The sequence below is a fragment of the Martes martes genome (genome assembly GCF_963455335.1).
Source record: "Martes martes genome assembly, chromosome: 2".
NCBI lineage: Eukaryota > Metazoa > Chordata > Mammalia > Carnivora > Mustelidae > Martes > Martes martes.
The window spans coordinates 142,842,403-142,862,938 of record NC_137889.1 but is presented as its reverse complement, the minus strand read 5'-3'; the positions used below and the strand labels follow the sequence as shown (position 1 = coordinate 142,862,938).

General features: G+C 55.9%; 1 long non-coding RNA gene across 1 annotated transcript; it reads left to right on the top strand.

Annotated features, from left to right (window-relative positions):
* Positions 1 to 217: 217 nt before the first annotated feature.
* LOC308338705 lies at positions 218 to 4,051 on the top strand. Its single transcript, XR_013966426.1, has 5 exons — positions 218 to 360; positions 2,815 to 2,888; positions 3,066 to 3,206; positions 3,313 to 3,420; positions 3,511 to 4,051. It is a non-coding gene; the product is annotated as an uncharacterized lncRNA (long non-coding RNA).
* The last annotated feature ends 16,485 nt before the right edge of the window (positions 4,052 to 20,536 follow it).

The following is a 20,536-nucleotide window of genomic DNA, read 5'->3' as shown; positions in this document are numbered from 1 at the left end:
GACTCTGTGCTCCCCCCCGTCCCCGCCCAACCACTTCCCTTCAGCCAGTCCGTAACCGCCGCGGCTTTCAGCTCTTTCCCCCCCTGGTGGGCGGGGTCGGAGGCTTCCGGGGCTCGGAAGGTGAGGAGGTGAAAGGTGAAGGGAGCCGTGGAAGGAGACGCTCGCGGGCGGGGCGCGGTCCAGGAAGAACCAATGGGGACGAAGCGTGGGGGGGCGGGGCGCCGGAAGTGCGGCTCTCGGCCTGGGAGACTCGCGTCCGGCCAACCCTTCAGCGCTTGCAGCACCTTTCGGTGTGGGAGCGCGTTCGGCACGCGGTGTGTGCGCGCTGGGGCGTTGCGGGCTCACGGGACGCCGGGCGCGGTGAGAGGCCGTGTGCGGGGTCGGGTCCGCGGTGGGGACCGAGGGGGGCTCCTGTCAGAGCCGGGTCGGGAACCCAGTGGCGGATGGGCCCACGTGGACGCTGGAGGGTGGATGGAGACGCGGGCCGACACTGGTTCTCTGCGCTGTGCCCTCGCTTCTCCGAGTAAAACACATACTGTGGCGACGAGCTCGGCGCCTATGGGGCTCTGGGGACACAGCTGAAGGTCATGAACCCAAGTGACAACGGCCACTGCTGCTCGATCACAGGCCCCGAGGCCGAGGTACTAACCCTCGGCTACCGTCCGTCCGGCGAGGGCCCCGGAGCTCTGACCCGGCTCCTCCTCCAGCGCGCTTGGCCGCAGCCCCGTGGGCCCCTCGCCGCCGGGGCTGCAGGGGCTGGAGCTGTAGCCTCCGCGAGGCGCAGGGCTGCCCGCACGTCACGTCGGGGAGGACCTGCTTTTCTCCGCTCGCAGCAGAAGTAGTGACGGTGTTGAACGGTAGTCTGCGACACCTGCAGGGGGAGGCCAGCCGCCAGATCCGGGATGGGAGCTGTTCTGGGGGAGAATGACCCAGTTTATTAATTAGTTAAGGGGCTGGAGGAAAAGAAAAGAAGTAGGACTGTCTGACAATTAAAGCTTAAAAGACACAATTAAATGGATGTGAGGACCTTATGTGGATCATGATGGAAAAAACCAACTGCACAAAAGGCATTTGTGACACGGTGAGGGGAAATTTGGATACAAACTGAATGGTAAAGGAGGTCGTGACACTTTTACAGAGAGAGAAATGCCCCATTTGGGGGCGCCTGGCTGGCTCAGTGGGTTAAGCCTCTGCCTTCGGCTCAGGTCATGATCCCAGGGTCCTGGAATCAAGCCCCGCATCAGGCTCTCTGCTCAGCAGGGAGCCTGCTTCCTCCCTCTCTCTCTGCCTGCCTCTCTGCCTACTTGTGATCTCTATCAAATAAATAAATAAATAAATAAAATCTTTAAAAAAAAATGCCCCATTTGTTGAGGGATGCAGACGGAGTATTTACACTATATTGCCATAGTGTTTGGAATTTGCCTTATAAATACTCTTGTAAAAAAAAAAGATAGGAGAAAATGGCAGAATGTTGAAAATGGTTGAGGCTGGATGGTGAATACCGTCCAAATTGTAACTCTTCTTTTGTATATTTGAAATTTCCTTTAATAAAATGTAGCATGATAATGCCCTTGTTTCTCACTGGCCTTGGGCAAGCCACAATTCTTGATCTGCTCACCTGTAAAACTGAGATCATTTCTTTAAAAAGATTTTTTAATTTTTTCAGGGGAAGAGGCAGAAGGAGAGGGAGAAACAGGCTCCCTGCCAAGCAGTGAGCCCGATGCGGGGCTCAGTCCCAGGACCCTGGACCATGATCTGAGCCAAAAGGACACGCTTAACCGACTGAGGCACCCAGGCACCCAAAAACTGGGATTGTATTTATTGTGGAGTTTAAAAAACAAATACTCATTTTCTAACATATTTGGGCTCAGAGGGAGTCCGGGCACCCCAAATAGCTTACAATGCAGCATGAGGACAGTCAGGAGAGAGTTATAGCCACCAGGTCCCGAGACAGAGACGAGCTTGTCACGATGCGAGGCCACACTGGGGACAGTGAACCACCAGTTGGTCCAGGCTTGCCAGGAAGCCATAATCCTGACTAGTGTCCCACCCCTTGCAATCTCCCTGAACAGGGATCTGCCTGTGCTGCCACCTCGTGGCCACATTGGAAACTTCCAAAAGGGAGCTGGAGTGTCCCATACGAAAGGGTCATTTTGCCACTGCTCTTGGGAACCTGCTCAGGTAGTTAGTTCCTTGAGGTCTTCATGAACTTGGTGCAAGTCCTCTCCACATGGAGAGGAAGCTGCTTGTATGGGAAGACTCCTGGATCAGCCCACTGAACACACTTCACAAAGGGCGTGGGTGGCCCTAGGCGGGGATGCAGGAAAAGCAAGCTCAACAGCACATGGTGCCCCTGACAAGGAGGGGGTGACGTTTAAGAAGGTGTCCCTGGATGAAGGTTGTGCAGATGGCTCAAAGGCATGCAGGCCATGGGTGTGAGCCTCCTAACTACTGAGTGCTGGTGGCTGCCAGGCTCTGGGTGGATGTCCTTTTGGGTCAGCACACAATAAGGTGATGAAGGGCCAGAGCCCCGCCAGGTTAGGTGACTTGTTCAAGGTCTCGAAGGCAGAAAAAGGCAGAACTTTCCCTTGTTTTCCTCAACTAATCTCAGCTTCCACCTGACGGTCAGAGGGGAAGCCAGCAGCTGTGTCCCTCTCCCCAGAGTGTTGGCTGCCACCACAAACTGCATTATTATTGTCCCTCAGCACAGATGTGGGTTTTCCCCTTTAATCCAACTCTGAAATAAGCCAATTAAAAAAATGGGAGGGGTGTCTGGATGGCTCAGTTGGTTAAACGTCTGACTCTCAATTTCAGCTCCGGTCATGATCTCAGGATTGTGGGATCGAGTCCTGCATCGGGCTCCTCACTGAGCATGGAGTCTGCTTAAGGTTCTCTCTTTCCCTCTCCCTCTGCCCTTCCCCTGCTTTCCCTCTCTCTCTCTCTAAAAAAAAGAGGGGGCATAATGGGTGTGGTAGACAGAATTCTAAAGCTGGGCCTCAAGATACCCATCCTCTGATTATCCAATCCAACACAAATCCCAGTGCTGATCTGAAGGCCCTTTGCAGATGTAATGAAAAGCCCAAGGCAGTTGGCCTTCATGGAGATTATCCGCTGGGCTTGACCTTGGTGAGTGGAGAGGTTCCTCCAGCAAGCCACCTCAGAGAGCTTCCACGCGTGAGAACATGGCCACAGCCACTTTGGAGATGGTAGGGTTGTGGGAGAGGGACGGCAGTGTGTGGCCTCCGGGAGCAGAGGGCAGCCTTTAGCTGATGGTCAGCAAGGAAATGAAGATCTCCGACTTGCTGTTGCCAGGATCCAGACTCCACCAGCAACCTAAAGGAGTCCCCTGGGAGCCCAGCCTGCCGGCACCTGCCCCTGTGAGACCTGGAGGGGCACTGAGACCCCGAAGAATCCCGTGAGGTGGGCCTTACATTTACCGGCTTTATTGGATCATGTTTTGGATCTCAGCACATGGAATAGATTGATCCTAGCCCTTGCTCCCTTTTTCAGCACCACCACTCATTCTTGGTCCACTTTGGATTGTTCCTTTGTTTGGTGGCCGACTCCTCCACCAAGAGGAAACCAGGGTTCCCAGGCTGGGAGACCTGCCTGGATGGGGGACCTGAGGTCTAGCAGCAGATCTCACCACAACTCGTCTCTGGCACACTGGCTCCAAGCAGAAAGGATATTCTTGGTAAGAAAATGCCGCCAGAAGGGGCCACAGATGTTCCTGTTGAAATTACCTTCTGCAAAAAGAGTCCCATCTGTTGCACAGGGAGACACGAATACAACAGAACTTACAGCATGTCCCTGAGAACTTTGGGAAGACAGCGGTTAGAACCAGCTGTTCCAGGTGCGGTAAAGGGCCCTCCATGGGCGCAGTCTTCTCTTCCCGCAGAGCTGGGAAGACAGTGGCCTTGGCTTGCCCGAAGGATGGGGAAGGAGGGAGGAGGCGGCAAGCCCCTTGCACCCTGGGGAGAGCTTCTTATGAAGCCTGTGGACATGAGAGATAATTTGAATCTAAGGCTGATTAAATTGTTCCCCACCAGTCCCCTGCGTTTCGAGCCCTCCTGTGTGTTGGTAGAAGTCATCATCGGCCAGAAAAAAGTCAGAACCATGAAAAGCGCTGTGGGAGAGGATTGGCAGGAGGGATGGTTTCTCATTAGAAAAACAACAGAGATTATTACAGAGGCGTTGGAGGGCACGAACTGTAGGGAACCCCTGGCGCATCAGCCTTCCCCTACCTTCTGCAGCTCTCGATCCCTGTGATGAAGATGGGTTCTTTGTTTTCCCTCGGCTCTGCGCTTGGATGGGTCCCGAGCCTAGAACCAGAGCCAGAGGCATCTCAAGGTGATGGCTGTGATCCTGCAGGACCACGGTGAACAGGGGTGAGGTGGGGCTCTCCCCTGAGTAATGAGGCTAGGGACACTCGTGGTATCCTGAGGAGCACGTGGCTGTGCTGTCCATCCCCCAGACGATGACCTGTAGCCACCGGAAGCAGTGGATGCCCTTGCTCTTGTGCCTAAGCCCTCCTGGGGTCAGGGAACCAAGCAACAGTCGCCGAAGCCAAAGACACTAATTTCCCCCTGTGCAAACGTCTAGGGGACGGGCAGTCCACAGCTCCCAGGCTGGCTCTGTGGTCCCAGGTTATCAGGGGCCCAGACCTCTTCCCACTTCGGGCTCTGCCCTCCCTCAGTGGTGGCGCTCGCCCTCACTATAAAGATGGAGCTCCGGCCATCACAGCAGCATCCCTAGCATTCAACCCACAGAGCTGGGGGAAGGGAAAACCACACCGTAGCAATCTTCAGGGAAGTTCTGTGCAGGGGGGCTGTGAGCTGGGAAGCGGGGTCGCTGTGTGCCCAGCCTGCGAGCTCACCCCTTCACATTCTGTTCTGCCCTCGCCTCCGTCTGCATTCACCGATTGGACTGCTCTTCCCTTAGATGTGAAAACTTGTTAAACACCTTCTCCAAAGGGAGTTTCTAAAATGAAAGATGTTCCTTCCAGAAACAAAGCCAGTGATCTGAGGCCATAGGAAAGCAGACTGGAGCTTGGCCACTGCCGGGGACCCTGGGGAGGTGCCCAGCCATGCCCCTGCCAGGTGAATCCCCTCTCCTGCCGCAGCTCCGTCTGCCCACACCTTGAGCCGCCAAACAGCATCCGAGGAGCCCCACTTGGTGCTACAGATGGCTGGTGCTGAGCTTTGTTTCTGGAACAAGCAGCATCTGAGTAGGAAGCAAATGCACTTCGGTCCGGAATCTGCTCCAAAATTGGGTTTCAAAACACGCATAATGTTTTCAAGAGGTTTTTCAGGATGATTCCTGTTGCTGGTGCTGCTGGTGATGGGGGAAGGGGATCTGCTTTGCTTGTCCTCTCTCAGGACCTTGTCTGGGGTCCTGCCCACCTCGTTCCAGGGGACTGACCAGCAGAGACACAGGAAGGGGGGCTGGAGACACAGATCCCCATCCCAGAGCCTAAATCCTCCCCCGGAAGCCCTTTCTTCACTCCTGAGGCACGCCAGCACCCATCCCCGCGCGAGGAACCAGGTTCGGAGTGGCTCTGTTTGCTTACGTTGCTTTGCATTGGTCTTCCGTCACTTAACGCTAAGGTGGTCACCGCAGTGTCCCTTCCTAGTCACATCAGGGATAGATGTCGCCGTAACCCCAGTAGACGGAGAAGGGGGCTGCTTGGCGTCCAGGGTCCAGGTCCTACCCTCTCACGCTCTGGACCTCACGCTCTTTCCAGCACCCACTGTTCCAACCTCCAGGAAGTCCCTCATGGCCCCTGCACTGTGGCTGTTTTGCCACCACCTCGATGATGAACGCGGGGCCCAGGCTTAAGTCAGAGCTGTGTTTGTGTGTCTGCATGTCTGTGTGTGTTCCAGCTCTGGGAGCCTCAATCCCTGTGTTATTTCATTTTCAGATACAACGGACATCTGACCCCCACTGTGATTTTTGCTGTCCCTGTTACCCCAGGGTCCTTTCCCCAATGTGCTCATGCTGGGCTTTTATTCCAGTGGAGTCTAGCGGGCACTCAGGCAGTGTGAGTGAGTCCTAATGTCCGTCTGACCATGAGACCGTGGGCCTCCCGGATGCAAAACCTCCAGCCCGCCCCCAACCACGAGCGCGTCACTTGGGAGCATCACGGGCTCTGTTTCCCCACCTCCCGGCGGCTCGGAGGCAGAGTGGGTGAAGCCTAGGAGGGAGGCTGGACGCCAGGCCTCGGCCTTGTCCTTCCTCCCCTCCCCCTGGAGAACTATTGAGTTTCCCTCCAGAAATCCGTGGCGGGATGTTTTGGTTTCTACCAACTTATTAGACCATCAGGTAAGATGCAAGTGCGTCATCCTAAAGACTTCTGAAAGTCAGCGTTTCCAGGTGAGAAATGGTACCTGCGGGTCTTTCCCCGAAGGCATCGAGAGCAGGAACCTGGAGACGTCTGTATGCTCATGTCCGTGACAGCACTGTCCCCAGGATCCGAGAGGTCGGAAGTGGTCCTCAGGCCCTCAGATGGAGGAACAGACACAAGGTGTGGCCCATCTGTGCGATGCGATGTCATTCAGCCTTAAAAAGGAAGAAGATTCCAACACCTGCTGCAACGCGGATGAGACTTAAAAACCTTGTTCTCCGTGAAATAAGCCAGACAACAAAAGGTTTGGATTGGGAGACAGGGTCTCTACAGGGTAATTAAGGTAAAATGAGGTCATCAGGGTGGGCCTGGGCTGCCATCCAGTGTCCTTATGGAGAGGGGCCATTTGGACACACAGGTGCATGGGGAGATGCAGAGATCTGTAGCCTGTTTCTGAGCCAGAGAGAGCGGAGGATGCCGGTAAACCCCGGAGGCTGGGGGAGAGGCAGGGAACGGATTCTCTGCCAGGGCCCCAGAAGGAGCCAACCTTGCCGAGACCTTGACCTTGGGCTGCCAGCCTCCAGAACTATGAGACTGTATATTCCTGTTGTGTAAGCAAGCCAGTCTGTGGTGCCCTATTACATCCCTAGGAAACTCAGGTGGTGGCTGGCTTTACGACAACAGACATGATTTCTTGTTGCTATGTCTGTGTTCAAAATTCTCTCTTCTTTGAAGGGCACCCAGTCGTATCAGAGTAGAGCCCCCTCGACTCCATTATGGCCTCAGCTGCACTAATTACATCTGCAAAGACTTCATTCCCACAAAGGTCTCATTGACGGGCCATGGGGTTTAGGACATCAACATGCCTTTCGAGGGAATACCCCTTAACCCCTGACAGTCTGCCCTCTGGTCCCCCAAATTTATGTCTTTCTCAGAGGCAAAGTACATTCACATTATCCTGAGAGCCCCCCAAAGTCTTAACCATTCCAGCATTGAAATACCATCAGGTCGGACTCAGATCTTGACTCCTCTCTGTGTCTGTGGCCTGCGCGGGGGACACACTCAGGGAACTCAGGGAACGTTGGACAGGATCCCTGAGGCTGGGGGGAAGCCCAAGACAGAAACTCGTGATCAGAATAAAAGGCCTTCCATCAAGACGCTCATAACGCTGTTTTGTGATTATATACCTAAAGTGACCTGAAAAAGCTCACGAGATTGCATTTTTGTAAAACAAAGGGAAACTGTTTTTACTGACTTTTTTGTTTCTTCTGGCAGAGACTTCGCGTCTGTCCCCCAGGACAAACAGGTCTTTTGCCTTCTCAGAGCTCAGGGCCTGTCTCTTCCGGCTCGGCCTCCTCCTCTTCTCTCTCCTGATGGCTGGGCTCTCTGGGATCCTTCCTGCTGGTCGCCCGTGGAGGGGGCCCCAAATCTCTTCTCCTTTATCATGTGCTGTGCATGCCAGGGCGAGGCCTGGCCACTTCTTTAGGGGAACAACTAAGGAAATGGGCCATTCAAATGCAGGCCACCATCCCAGATGGTGGGAAGGGAGGAAACAGAAAGAGAAGGTTCTGGAAGGAAGAGCATGCAATGCATGCAAGGCAGTTGTTGGGGAAGCCAGCGAGAAGACGGGCTCGGAGGGGTAGATGTCTGTTTCTGCCTCTACGAGATGTGCTCTCTGAAGGGGCAATGGTCTCCGTGGAAGGGGGCAGCGCCCCTGGTCTCCAGGGCAACACTCTCCTGACTCTCTGGGCCTCAGTTTCCTCATCTGTGAAACGGGATGAGGAGAACCCACAAAGACATCACACAGTTGCTGTGGCTCATTCGTCATGTGCTGAGCCATTCCAGGGCCCAGGTGGGTATCAGATGCAGGGAGGCCGCCATAGGAGGAAAGCAAGGCTCTCAGTCTGTGGTGAATAGCCATAGTCATCAGGCCACGTTGTGCCTTTCAAGTCAAGCTTGCATCATGAACCAGGGCCTGTGGGTAGAAGGGAGGGATTTGGGACCCGCATAAAGAACGTGATCACCGTAGGTAGTGAGCTTGCTGTCAGTGGAGGAAATCAAGCAGCTGCTTGCAGCCCTGGCAATTACAACCAAGGTGATGCAGCTCGTGATGAAGATGTGGAGGGGTCAGGTGACAAAGGGGTCACCTGGATCGGACTCTAATTCTGCCCCAAAGTAGTGGGGATCTAGAGAGCCACGTGGGCAGACCTCCGGAGTCATCAGGAGGCAGGAAGGTTTTGCAAGGGGGCGGGGGCAGGTGGCAGTGGCCTGCAGGGCCCTTTGGAGGGAGAAGAGGCTGCCTTCAGGCTGGGGGAAGGCAGTCCTGGTGGCCTGGTGATGCCTGTTGCCGTGGTGGGAGGGGGTGACAGCCCCCAATGACAGTGTTCCCAGAGGGAAGGACTAAACCGTGTGTTCCACTGGATGGTGGGGTCCTTGAAGGCAGGGATCAGGTCTTCTGTGTTCATTTCTGTATCCCTAACAGGAGAGGGCTGGGCCCACGTGAGGTCTTGGGCGTGGTTCTCTGTGATAGAATCATAGCTAGAACCTTGTGATGGCCAGTTTTCTGGTTCAGCGTGGCTGGGCTCAGGGATGCCACAGAGCTGGTGGAACATTCTGGGTGCTTCTGCGAGGGCATCTCTGGAAGAGATGAGCGTTGCCAGCAGGTGTGTGCTCCCCCATGTGGGGGGTTCCACCCTGTCCACTGGGGGCCGGAAGAGGACACACCCGTGTGGACGGGCAAATTCATACTCTGTGCTTGAGCTGAGACCTCCAACCTGTGCCCCTGCAGCGCGCACGAATCCCCAGGGTGTGCAAATCCTCAGGGACAGCTGCAGGTGGAAAGTGCTGCGGCAGGGATAGAGCTGTGGGTGGGGAGTCGGGACCTGCGTTCCCCACTGGCCCTGTCCCTGACTCACTGTGTGATGAGCACGGCGTCTGTTTCTCTCTGGTCCTGTTTCCTGTGCTCTAAAACACGGCCCTGGCTTACATGCTGGAGGGAGCCCATTGTCACTCTTGACAACACACGAGCCCCCGGCATGGTAGGGCAGACCCTAACCCTGGGAGGCTCTCACCTCAGTCCTCCACCCAGCCTGCCAGCTCTTCCACGACTTAGCAGCCGATGCCACCCCCTCCTGATGTGTCCTTCTCTGGGGGAGGGGCCTCTGGCACTCTCTGGCCAGCCTCCCTCCTGCTCAGGGGAAGAGAGCTCATGGGGGAGGTCTGCTAGCAGGGACCCCACATTCTTCTCTGGGCCCTGTGGCCAAGGCCTGCCCATGCTGGGGAGGCTCAGGGTTCAGTGTCTGGAGATCCGTTGGCCGGCAGATAGAAACCACATTTTCCAAAATCAACTTCCCCAGCCATAAAGGGAATATTCTGATTTCTCATTGGGGTTTTCCTGGTTTGTCTCCTTGTTCAGAACAGAGAGGAGCCATGGGCTGGCAGGGCCCCAGCTGACGTCTGATCACTCAGTTCCTCCTTGCTGCCTCCAGGCGGCTCTCTGCTGCTGCCAGGATCAGTGCCAGGAAGGCTGGCCCCAGGGACCCCTGTCCTCAGTCCCCCAGCCCCCATAAGCACACTGAACATCTTGCACACCCTCTGTTGTCTAGAATCTCAGCCTAGAACATTCCTTCTTTTTCTCCTGAATTCCCTGCCCCCAAGTCCTTTTGCCTGGCTAATAGCTATCTTTTGACTCATGCTCTAACCTGGCTGTCCCCTCCTCCAGGAAGATTTCCTGGATTGCCCCAAGCTACTTTATCCTTCCTCCATCAGGGCCCTGGCCACACTGGGAGGTCTTTGCTCTTGTCTGGCTGATGATGAGAGTTGGGCTTGTCTCTTCTCCGGGCTGTTGAGCAGAACAGAGTGACCAGAGATAGCAGCTGCCCTGGGAAGTCTGAAGGCACTGTTTCCCCCTCCATCCTTCCCTCATCACTATTCCCTTCTGGTCCCTTCCTTCACTTTTCGGATTCCCCCACGCACTGGGATAGAGATAGCAATGCAAGGAGGCCTCCTTCTGGGCCCCTGACACCTCCTCCTGGAGGCCAGGCTTCTCTGTGGGCTGCCCCCACCTCCAGTCCCCTGTGTCCACCTTGATTTACTGGACATGTGGGGCCTGCTTGCCAGGTGTCTGGCCCTGTCTGGAAGTAAGGGTCTACTTCCAGGTGATAAATGGGGCTCACTGGGCCTGGACCTCCAGCGAGTACTCCTGGACCAGTCCCCTGCTGCCCTGCTGTTTTCCCCAACTCTGCTGAGTTCAGCCAAAAGAGATGATTTAAATAAGTTGTCCCCGATTTTTCTTTGTTCATTCCTGGAAATATCTTGAACACACTATTTGTGTTTTGAAAAAAATCAATGCAACAAATGGCATTCAGTATGCTCCGTCACCGGGAAGGCTGGAATCCTTTCTGTCCCTGCGTTTCTATTCCTGCGGATAGAGAAGGCATCTGCGGCAGATAGGTCCCCGAAGGAGAATGCTGGAGGCGTTTGGAATTTGTCCTCACAAAGCTGGGAGGAGCAGGGGCTCTAATCCTTTTGTGTGACTGTGGGAAATATCTGTGTCCCTAGCAAAACTCTAACTTTGTGGAAACTCGAGCGATGAGATTTGCATGCTGCTTGGGGTCCCGAGCCGAGGGCTCCACCTGGAAGGCCCGGGGTCTCCAGCCGTGCCCCTGGTGCCAGCCTGGCTTCCAGCTGCCCACACCTGTGTCTCTTTGCCTGGCCAGCTGTCTACGTGCACAGTGGCTGTGAATGAGAATCAGGCCATCCCCGGGCCTGCCCTGACCCAGCAGCCATGTGACTTGCCAGCTCCATGCCCGGCGCTGCCGTGGGCCCTGGCGCTGGAGGTCAGCCTGCTTCATCCTTCAACGTGCTGACCACGCACGGGTGAGACCATTGGAACAGCAGTTTGTAAGGGAGAAACCTTCCCCCGGAAGACCTCCTCTCCAGGGTCATCCATCACCGGTAGGGCCTGCCCCCTTTGTGGACTCATTCCCCAGCCGGCCCCATCTACACAACTATCTTTTCTCTACCCTCTCCCTCCCCACCCCTGCCCCTGGTGTCCTGATGTCCAGGCCCCGAAGACTGGCCTCCAGGGCCTTCACAGTTTATGGTGCTCTGGGTTTGCTATCCGAGGGAAACACCCATTCCTTTTGCTTGGGTGCCTTACTCATCCTTTAAGATGTGGTTCTGGTACTACCCCCTCCACGAAGCCCTCCTGGGCACCCCCTCTATGGGTCACGTGCCTCTTGGGCCTTCCCCGACCACAGTATTTCTCTGGCCCAGCCCCACCAACCTTGATCAGTGTTGTCTTGTTGCATTTCTGTTTCTATTGGCCTGAGCTGCAGCTGCTGCTTCTTCTTTTTTGTTTTTTTTTTCGAAGATTTTATTTATTTATTTGACAGAGAGAGACACAGAGAGAGCAGGGGGAGTGGGAGAGGGAGAAGCAGGTTTCCTGCCAAACAGGGAGCCCGATGCGAGACCCTGGGATTGTGACCTGAGCCGAAGGCAGACGCTTAATGACTGAGCCACCAGGCGCCCCCGGCCTGAGGTCCTTGAGGATGGCTCTCAGCACAGAGGAGATGCCTAGTGTAGTAAGTTTTTATGGAGAGAACAGATGGTGCATAGCTGGATGGATGGACGGACGGATGAATGGATGGGCAGACAGTGAATGGATAAATGATGGCTGAGTGGTTGGTGGATGGAAGGATGGATGGATGAATGAATGGACAGGGATGCATGGATGGATGCTTGGCTGTATGGATGAATGGATGGAAGGATGCTTGAAACCACATTTCTGAGCGAATGTGCTCTCTTTAGTCTCAAGTTTGCATCCTGTCTAGCTGAGCCATCCCATACTTCCCCTACTTCAGCCCCCCTCTTCCTTTGAACACCCAAGTCGGGGATTCCTGGGGGCTTTCCTGGACAGGGCAAGTCCTCTTCTCTGGCTGTCCCAGGAGGCCCTGTTCTGCAGGCCTGGAGTTAGCAGGGTGGGCAGGCAGGGGTGCTGGTGGACTCCTGTACTGTTAGCCCCCGTGTTTGGTGACCCACTGAGTCTGGGGGTGCAGTAGAGACAGTGAGGAGGCTGGCTCAGCCCATTTTATTTGAAACATGCTGTTTCTTTCTAATGGCAGCCCTGGGGTCTTGGGACAGGCATGGGGGTGGAATGGTCATCCCGTTGGAGTGGTAGAGGGAGATGATGGAAACAGGAGGGAGGCCGGGAAGGAGGAAAGAAGGAAGCACCATGACATGGACACAGGGAGGACCTCTCAGTCCCTGGGGAGACCAGATGGCATGTGGACAATGGACATTCAGCTGGGAAAGTCCTTGGCATCATCCATCCCCTGGCCACGTGTGCAGAGAAAGAGCTTAGAGAAGTGTGGCCTGGAAACCTGCCCAGCTGCCTGGGGGCCAGGAGGTCGGATTGTCCAGACCCAGCTTTCGAGTGGTTACAGAGAACATCTCTGCCATGCTCCCTTCCCCTGGCCCCCAGGCTCATCCTTGACCCATGGCTGTAAGGGATGAATAAGATCTAAGTCAGAACACCTCCCTCCCTCTCTCTCTTCTCCCTCTCTTTAGAGCTATGGGAGATACTAAAAAAACACCTTGAGAATTTCCAGGGCCTGCATGGGCTGCCAAGAAAACTATAGACTCTGGGAAACAAACAGATGGCAATGATCCTTCAGCCAACCGAGGATGGTCTGAGGATGGAATCAGCCTCTGCCTCCTCCCTGACTCCCCACCAAAGATAGAACCTGGCCCCAGGAAGGTCCCAAGGGGGCTGGGCACCAAGGCTTTTCTCAGTGGGGTGCTTGTGGGCTGAGGCTGCCGGCTTTCCCTGGCCCCAGGTGCCTGGGAAAAGCCATATTGCTCCATGGGGAGGGACCATGAACACCAGAGGAAAGTGTCATCCTTCCCAGCCTCTGGGCCCCTGGGTCTGATTGCAGGTGGACTGAGGGGTGGCCAGGAGGTGGGCAGAGGCCCACAGAATGTCCCAGAGCCAGTTCACAATGTGGACAGGAGCATGGACTGTGACCACATCCCCTGGTGGTCCTTTAAGGCTGAGCGGGGACACCTTCCCCCTTCCCTCCTCCCTGCATCACAGAGTGAATGGTGCAGTGGGACAGCTCTGGGAGCCCCTCCTTGTCTGCCACTTAGCTCCCTGAGCCTTATGTCCTCTTCTCCACATGGGATTATGTTCCCAGTTTAGCGAAATGATGCTATTGTGACCAAGGGCTGCCCAACCCCAGGGGCCTGAAGCAAAGGTTGATTCCTGTTCGTATCCCATGCCCCTCATGGGCCAGCTGACAGCTATGTGTGAAGTCTTTCTCATCCTGTGTCTCATATCGGGTTCCCCAAAAGTTGGTCTTGAGATAAAGCTTTGACCTCGGTCGTCACCTGCCTAAACCCTTCCAGGCCTCTGCCCTGTCCTACTCCCTCAATGCCAGGCGCATGGGAGGGCCTTGGGCTCTGCCCCAGGAACCCTTCCCCTCCCTCTTCCTGCCAGATGGGATCCAGCCCCTCTGTGCGTGGCTCTGGCCGGCCTTGTGTGCCCATGAGAGGTGATACAGTAGCACGGGGCTGAGACGGGGGGCTTTGGAGCTGGGCTGCTGGCACCTGGACCCCAGCTCTGCAAGAGGTCGAGCTGAGACTTGTCTGCTCCCCTGGTGTGGCCAGAGCCCAGGGAGCCTGTGGGAAGGAGGAGGGACTGTGTTGTTCACATTGGGGCATCCCTGCACGACTGTTGCTGGAGGATAGGACTCCCCCCCCGCCGCCACCGCCCCGCGACTGCACTGGGCTCACTTCATTCTCCTGCCGCCACCGCAAACCAGTACTTTTGAGGACAACTTGCTTTTGCCTCGAAGACTAGCAGTTAGTGGTGGATATACAAAGCCCCTGCTGGGGTGGCCCGCCCGCCCAGTCTCTCCTGGGTCAATACCATGCTGATCATCACCCCCCCATCTCGCCCTCTCCCCGTGCTTTGTCCCACCTTCCCCACCCCTCTTTACTTTCCATATTTATTTAAGCCCTGGTTTTGGTGTTTGGGGTCCGGGGTCCAGGGGTGGAGGAGACACAGCCCTGCCCCTAGACTGTGGTCTTCCAGGACAGTGAGTCACAGAGAAGTCGTCCCCACTGGCTTCCGACGCAGACACCGCGTGGTGTGATGGTGCCGGTGAGAGTGGACCATGGAGGCTGGGAAGGGGAGAGGCGGGAGGGGGCGGGGAGAGGCCAGGCTCAGGGAATTAGGAAGAACAGGTGCTCAGCGGGGTCCAGGCTCTGCTGAACGTGGGTTGCAGACCCTGGGTTGTGCCAGATTCATCCTGTACTGGTTGGATGGTAACCTAGGTCTCATCAGCACCCCCTTTCTCATCTCCTGTGTGCCTCCAGGGGTCATTCTGAAGGTCAAAGAAACCAGTGGGCGGGTAAGGTCTCTCTAAATACAAAGGCTTGTACCCATTTTTGATCTTTAGAATCCTACCTTCCCATGTAAATGAAATTTTATTGTTTAAACATGTTTTTCAGTGGCAGAACTAAAACCCACGACTGAAAATAAGTTGAGTCACACGCTGATGAAATGTGGAATGTGGAGCGTGAAGGGTCTCCCTCGATTTCCAAGTTCACCGCTGTGAACATTGTATATGCTGTCAACGCAGAAACACCTAGAAGGTAAGAAAGCTCCAGCCAGAGGGGCTGGGCTTGGCTGTGCCCTGCTGCCACTCGCTGGCCTAGTGTCCCTGGCGGGTCCCAGAGCTCAGTTTTGCCAAGTTCACACGTTGGGAGGAGAATTGTCTCTACCTCCCTGTGTTTGTTTGGGGATTAATGGTCTTCACCAGGCCCTGCCTGGCTGCAGCCACTGTCAGCTGGGCCCGCGGCCGCTGTCCAAAGCCAGGGCAAGCGTTTAGCAGAGCAGGCTTGTGAGGGGACTAGGGCGTTGCAAACGCCAAAAAAATATCATGACTCCTGTCACAATTCCAAGAGCGATTTTCACGGCTGGTGGACAAGCTGTGTTGTTGGGCTTCCTTGTTTGGTTTGTGGAAGCCCTTTGACGCATCCCATTCAGCAGAATTCAAGTCACGCTTCCCAGGTTTTAAAAAACATTGTAAAATCCACATCACCTAAAACCATCCGAGCCAGGGCCGAGCAGCCCGTCCAGCGGCACGGAGGGCATTCAAAGCCAAGTGTCATGCAGCCGTGCCCACCCTCGAGCTTTCCAAACTGATACCCCGTCCCTAGGGAGCACAGGCTCCCCGCGCCCCCTCCACGGTCCTGGCAGCCACCCCCCTTCCCGCTCTGCCAGCTCCGGAACTCAGAACTGGTCCTTCCGACAGGCTGATGTCACTGGGCTCAGCAGTTCAGCCGTGGGGTGTCGTGGGGCAGGGTCGCCTTCCTTTACGACTGCGTGATATTCTGTTGTCTGGCGGGACAGTGTTGCATTTGCCCGTCTGTCCGCATCGAGGGGCCCCGGGGCTTCTCCCACCCTTGGCTCTCAGAGCTCTCCTTGGTCCTCTTCTCTCCCCATTTCCTGGGTCTGGCTTTCCTCCTGGCCTTGGCTTCCCTCTGTGGTCCTTCCAGGCAGCTCAGGAAGCTGAGTGCCTGAGATCCAGGCTTCTGTGTCCTCAGAACTCAGGTCCCAGGGCAAGAGAGAGCACCCCCCCCCCCCAACCTGTCCTGGGTCCAGGCAGCCCATCCGTGGAGTCCTTCCAGGCCCAGTGCTGGGCCAGGAGATGGGCTGGGTCCGCGTTCAGATGGCCCAGAGGTCCCAGGAGCAGGTGGGCAGGAGAGGCTTGAATGTCCTCATGGGGCACAGAGGGCTTTGATGGCAGAGCCCAGACAAAATGGAAACCAAGTACAAAACACAGACCCCTGCTGTGGGCTGTGGAGGCCCACGGGCTCTTCATCTGGGGGCACTGAACCCAGTCCGAGGATGGGCCGCAGTAGAGCCTTTTGGAGCGCCTCGCTGAAGCTGATCATCCAGAGGGATTTCTGTATGAAAACCTTTCATGTTTTTGGTACAATATTTTAACTTTGGTTCTTCGGTGTGCAGATACGGAATTCTGCCAACTTTTCTCTGAGCAGAAGGGGCCTCCTACTTCCTTTAGGGAACGTCCCAGCGGGCTGGGCTGGCCTTCCTCCCAGGCAGCTTGCGGCCTGGGGCCCGGCTGGCGTCCGGCCCCCAGCCAGGCCTGGAGCCGGATCTGTGCCCAGGCGGCCGGCCCGCCTCTGACGTGGGGCTCCTGGTGCTCAGCTCCCTGGGTGAGGTTTAAATCGGACGCCAGTGAGAATCCTTTCTAACTGGAAGGCAGTGGGGCTGTAGGGGCTGCCCATGATCCTTCTCTTTTCCTTCTTCCAGCAGGGGTCCCCCCACCCCTCCAGGGGCTCTGGCTCTGGTAAACCCCTAGTTGCTGGCGCGAGGAGAGGACTTGGGGGGGTGGCAGGGATGTTGCGGGCGTGCATGGAGGGAGGTCTCATCTGGGTACCAGGTTAGGGTTGCTATGGTTTAGAGGATGGGTGAGGCAGAACCCCGGGGATGGTGGTGGCTTGCCTGAGCCACATGGGGGAAGGGGTGGGAAGCAGGTGGAGGGGAGGGTACAGATGCCTCTTTCTGAGCTGCCCAGGCCAAGTTTGGACGCCCGTGAGGAGCCAAAGGGACCATCGGATCTCTGAGCTCCTCTGTTTTATTTCTGGGGCTTTCAGACATTCCTAGTCATTGCCCTGCTCCTTTTTGGGGATGGGGCTCAGGAACCTCCCCCATCTTCTTCATGCCCCAAATAGGTTTCAAGGTCCCAGTAGGTAGCAGGCACTGTCATAGGTGCTGGGGACCCATCCGTGTGACGCCCGCCATGTGGTGTGCATGGTCCAGTGGGGAGAAGGGACAACCAACAGCAGGGGAAGGGAGTGAGCACATCCCACCCATTGTCTGGGAGAAGGCTGGGCAGAAGGGAACATGGAGGAAGGTTGGCTGGGCTAACAGGAGGACCTGGGACAAGGCCCCCCCTTCCCCTGCCGGGGTGGGGGTGTGAAAAGGAGCTAGAAAGCCTGGGGGTGGGGCAGGAGGCCACCACCGGGGTGGGGGTGGGGGGAAGCTCAGTCCAGGAGGGGGATAGGTGGTGGGCTAAACGAGGCCGGGGGGAGGGGCTGGGTGGCCAGAACACACAGCCCCTCCCAGGACCTCTGCGATACCCACTCCGGGTGACACAGGGACCATGGCATCTTTAAGATAATGAACAACTTTGCTGAGGTGTATTTCTCATGCCCCATAACTTGCCCACTTTATAGGCAATTAAATACATTTCAGCACATTCAGAGCCACAACAATGACCTCGGGCCATTCTCGAACATTTTCATCTTGTCAGGAGGTAACCTGGTACTTTGAGCTGTTGCCCGTGTCTCTCCTGTTCCCTGGCTGCGACCATAAGCAGCCACGAGCCTCCTTTCTGTCCCTCTGGATAGCCGTTCCAGATGTTTCCCACGGACAGAATCACACAGAATGGTCTTTTGTGGTTGGTTCCTTCCACTGAGGGTTGTGTTCTCGGGGCTTGTCCGGCCGAGGTGTGGATCGGGCTCCGTCCTTTCCCAGGGCTGCGGCAGTGTTCTAACGGGAAGACAGACACGTCAGCGGTTCTTGTTAAAGCTCGTACTTTCATCACGTTGGTGAAGGAGAAAGGGAGTGTCAGCCCTAAATTTGAAAGTGGAAGCCAGTGGCTGGCTGGGTGCAGGGAGCTCCGGCACCTGTCGCCCGGCACGCGGAGCTCCCTGGGTAACTTGGAAAACAGTTTTAGGAAAGAGCTGAACATCAGCTTTCCCTGATGTTAACATTGAGTCTCATTTTTCAGAATAATTATTTTAGAAATTAAGTAAGTAACTGATGGACACAGCACAAAATTCAGAAGGCACAAAGGGTGTGTCCCGAGAGGCAGGCCTCCCTTCTAGCCTGCCTGGCCGTGGGGCTTCCGGGCTCTTCTCAGGTCACCGGCATGGCTGGTCCCAGCTCTTCCGCTGACCCCGCACTCTTGCCCTTGCCTGGGAATAGGATTACCAGGTAAGACACCTAATTACACCTGAATTCCAGACAGTGAATACTTTTTAGTGTAAGTATATCTCAAATAACATATGGGATATACTTACAGTAAAAAAATTAATTTGTTGTTTAATCTGAAATCCACATTTCACTGGGTGTCCTCTATTTTTGTTTGCTATAACTGGCAAGCCTGCCAGGGATGGAAAAAGAATAAGATGGCTTTGAGAAATTGAGAGTAAAATTTGGCTTTGAGAGTAAAACAAGTGACTCACATGCAAAGCTGCTTCTGGGCAGCAGCTGTGTCCCTGAGGATTTTGTTTGGGTTGTTTTATTCACATCTAGCAAATTGTTTCTAAGCGGCCCATCTTATTTTCCGTTTGTTCATTCCTTCTTTCAACCCTAGAAACCTGCTGTGTGCTGGCCGTGGGAAATGTGAGCTAGCGAGGCAGGTACTGAGAGTGCCCCCTCCCAGATGCCCTTGCTACTTCCCCCAAAGTGTCAGTCCCTGAGAGCCAGCCCCATGTGCCAGGCACTGCCGCAGCACCATGGCCCAGGGCAAGGTCTAGGACCCAGGAAGTTGTCAGTCAATATCTGTGAGCGTGAAAATGTGCACCAGGTGTTAACTGGGTCATGTGACCCTCAGCATGGTGATGGGGGAATGCTGCAACATGCAGAGCACCCCTTTCTTGGGGAAGTTTGTAGGACACCCTTGCAGGGCGATGTGTTTCTGACGGCTTGCCTCTCAGTGATATGACAACAGCTCGGGTTCCCTTGCCATTTTATCCCTAAACATGGTTGGCTGTACCCCGGGGGGATTCCGGAATCTCTTCCAGGCAAATTTGTCCTCGTGGGGCCTCCTAAAGGTGTTATACCTCCCAGGCGATCCCCTTCCCTCCCTTCCCGGGAGCAGTGGCCTCCACACGGAGTCCTGGGTTCTGAAGGCAAGCGCTTGCCTCACATGTCCAGGTGCATGGGCCATGAAGAAGGGCAGAGTGGGAGCAGGTGGAGTGACCTTTCTCGGCATTTGCATGGAGCATGAGATTGGCGCGGGGACGCGGACTGTGCCATGGGCAGGACACAAGGTAACAGCCAGCACTAAGCCTCTGTGTGAGGTCATTACTAGCAGGCGACCCTCCCTGTGCTGTGTGCTTGTGCAGCCGCCGTATCCTCGGCCAGAACTTGGCAAACATCACCTCCGAGTGTGTGGGCAAGGTGAGCTTTCGGGGGAAATGAGAATTTGGCAGTAATGTGGCCGGGTGGGAATTTATTAGGGTGTCCCCAGTGGGGCCCCTGCTGCGCCTTCTGCAGGCCAGCGAGCCCTCTCTAGGCCTGTTTCCCTCCACTCTGTCCACATTTCCTTTGACGCCTGGGTTCAGAAACCAGTCTCTCTGGAGACTGAACACCTGGAGGCGTGCCGCCAGCTGCCAGCCTGGGGCCGTGGTAAGGGCTTTTCTTTGGGAGGGGGTGGCTGTGGTTCTTTCAGAGAAGTGGAGAACCTACATGGTGCTCACGATCTCGCTCTACAGGCAGGTCACAGTTATCCCTGTGACCCCCATGCCAGGGAAACGGGCTCATATGCTCCCTGTTTTGTCTTCCCAGCATCCCTGACTCTTGGGAATTCCCGCACCCTTCTACGTGACCCCAGTGGGGCTGTCAGTTGAGGGACTGACACAGGTAGGTCTGAGCGCCTGTTGTCCCGCGTGCAGTGTGACTGGGCCAAGGCCAAGGACAGGACCAAGCAGGGCCCAGCATCCTTGTCCTGAGAGGTGGATGTTGAGGCCCAGAGAGGTTAAGTGACCTGCCTTAGGGCATAGAGCTAGACCAGAAGCCCGGAGGCCCCCAAGGCTGTGGCATTTACAGGGGAAAAGCCAGAGGCTGAACCCTGGGCCCACGAGCAATGATGGGGTTCTGACTCTGACCTAAGGGCCCTGGAAGTGGGAGATGCGAGCGGGACCCCAAACACAACTGGAACCTTCGGTGAGAGACAGAGGTAGCCCGACAGCTCCCACGGGCTGAGGAGGGTTTGGGTTGCATGGGGGTTGCTGGCGCGGAGTCACTGCCTGGGGAGGCCGATGGGGTCACTGGCCGGGACCCCTGTCCCTGCATAGGGAGAAGGGCCCACGGAAGGGGACTCCATGGGAGAGGAGCGGCCGGCCCTTCCCCGTCCTGCCTCTCCCCTCCCC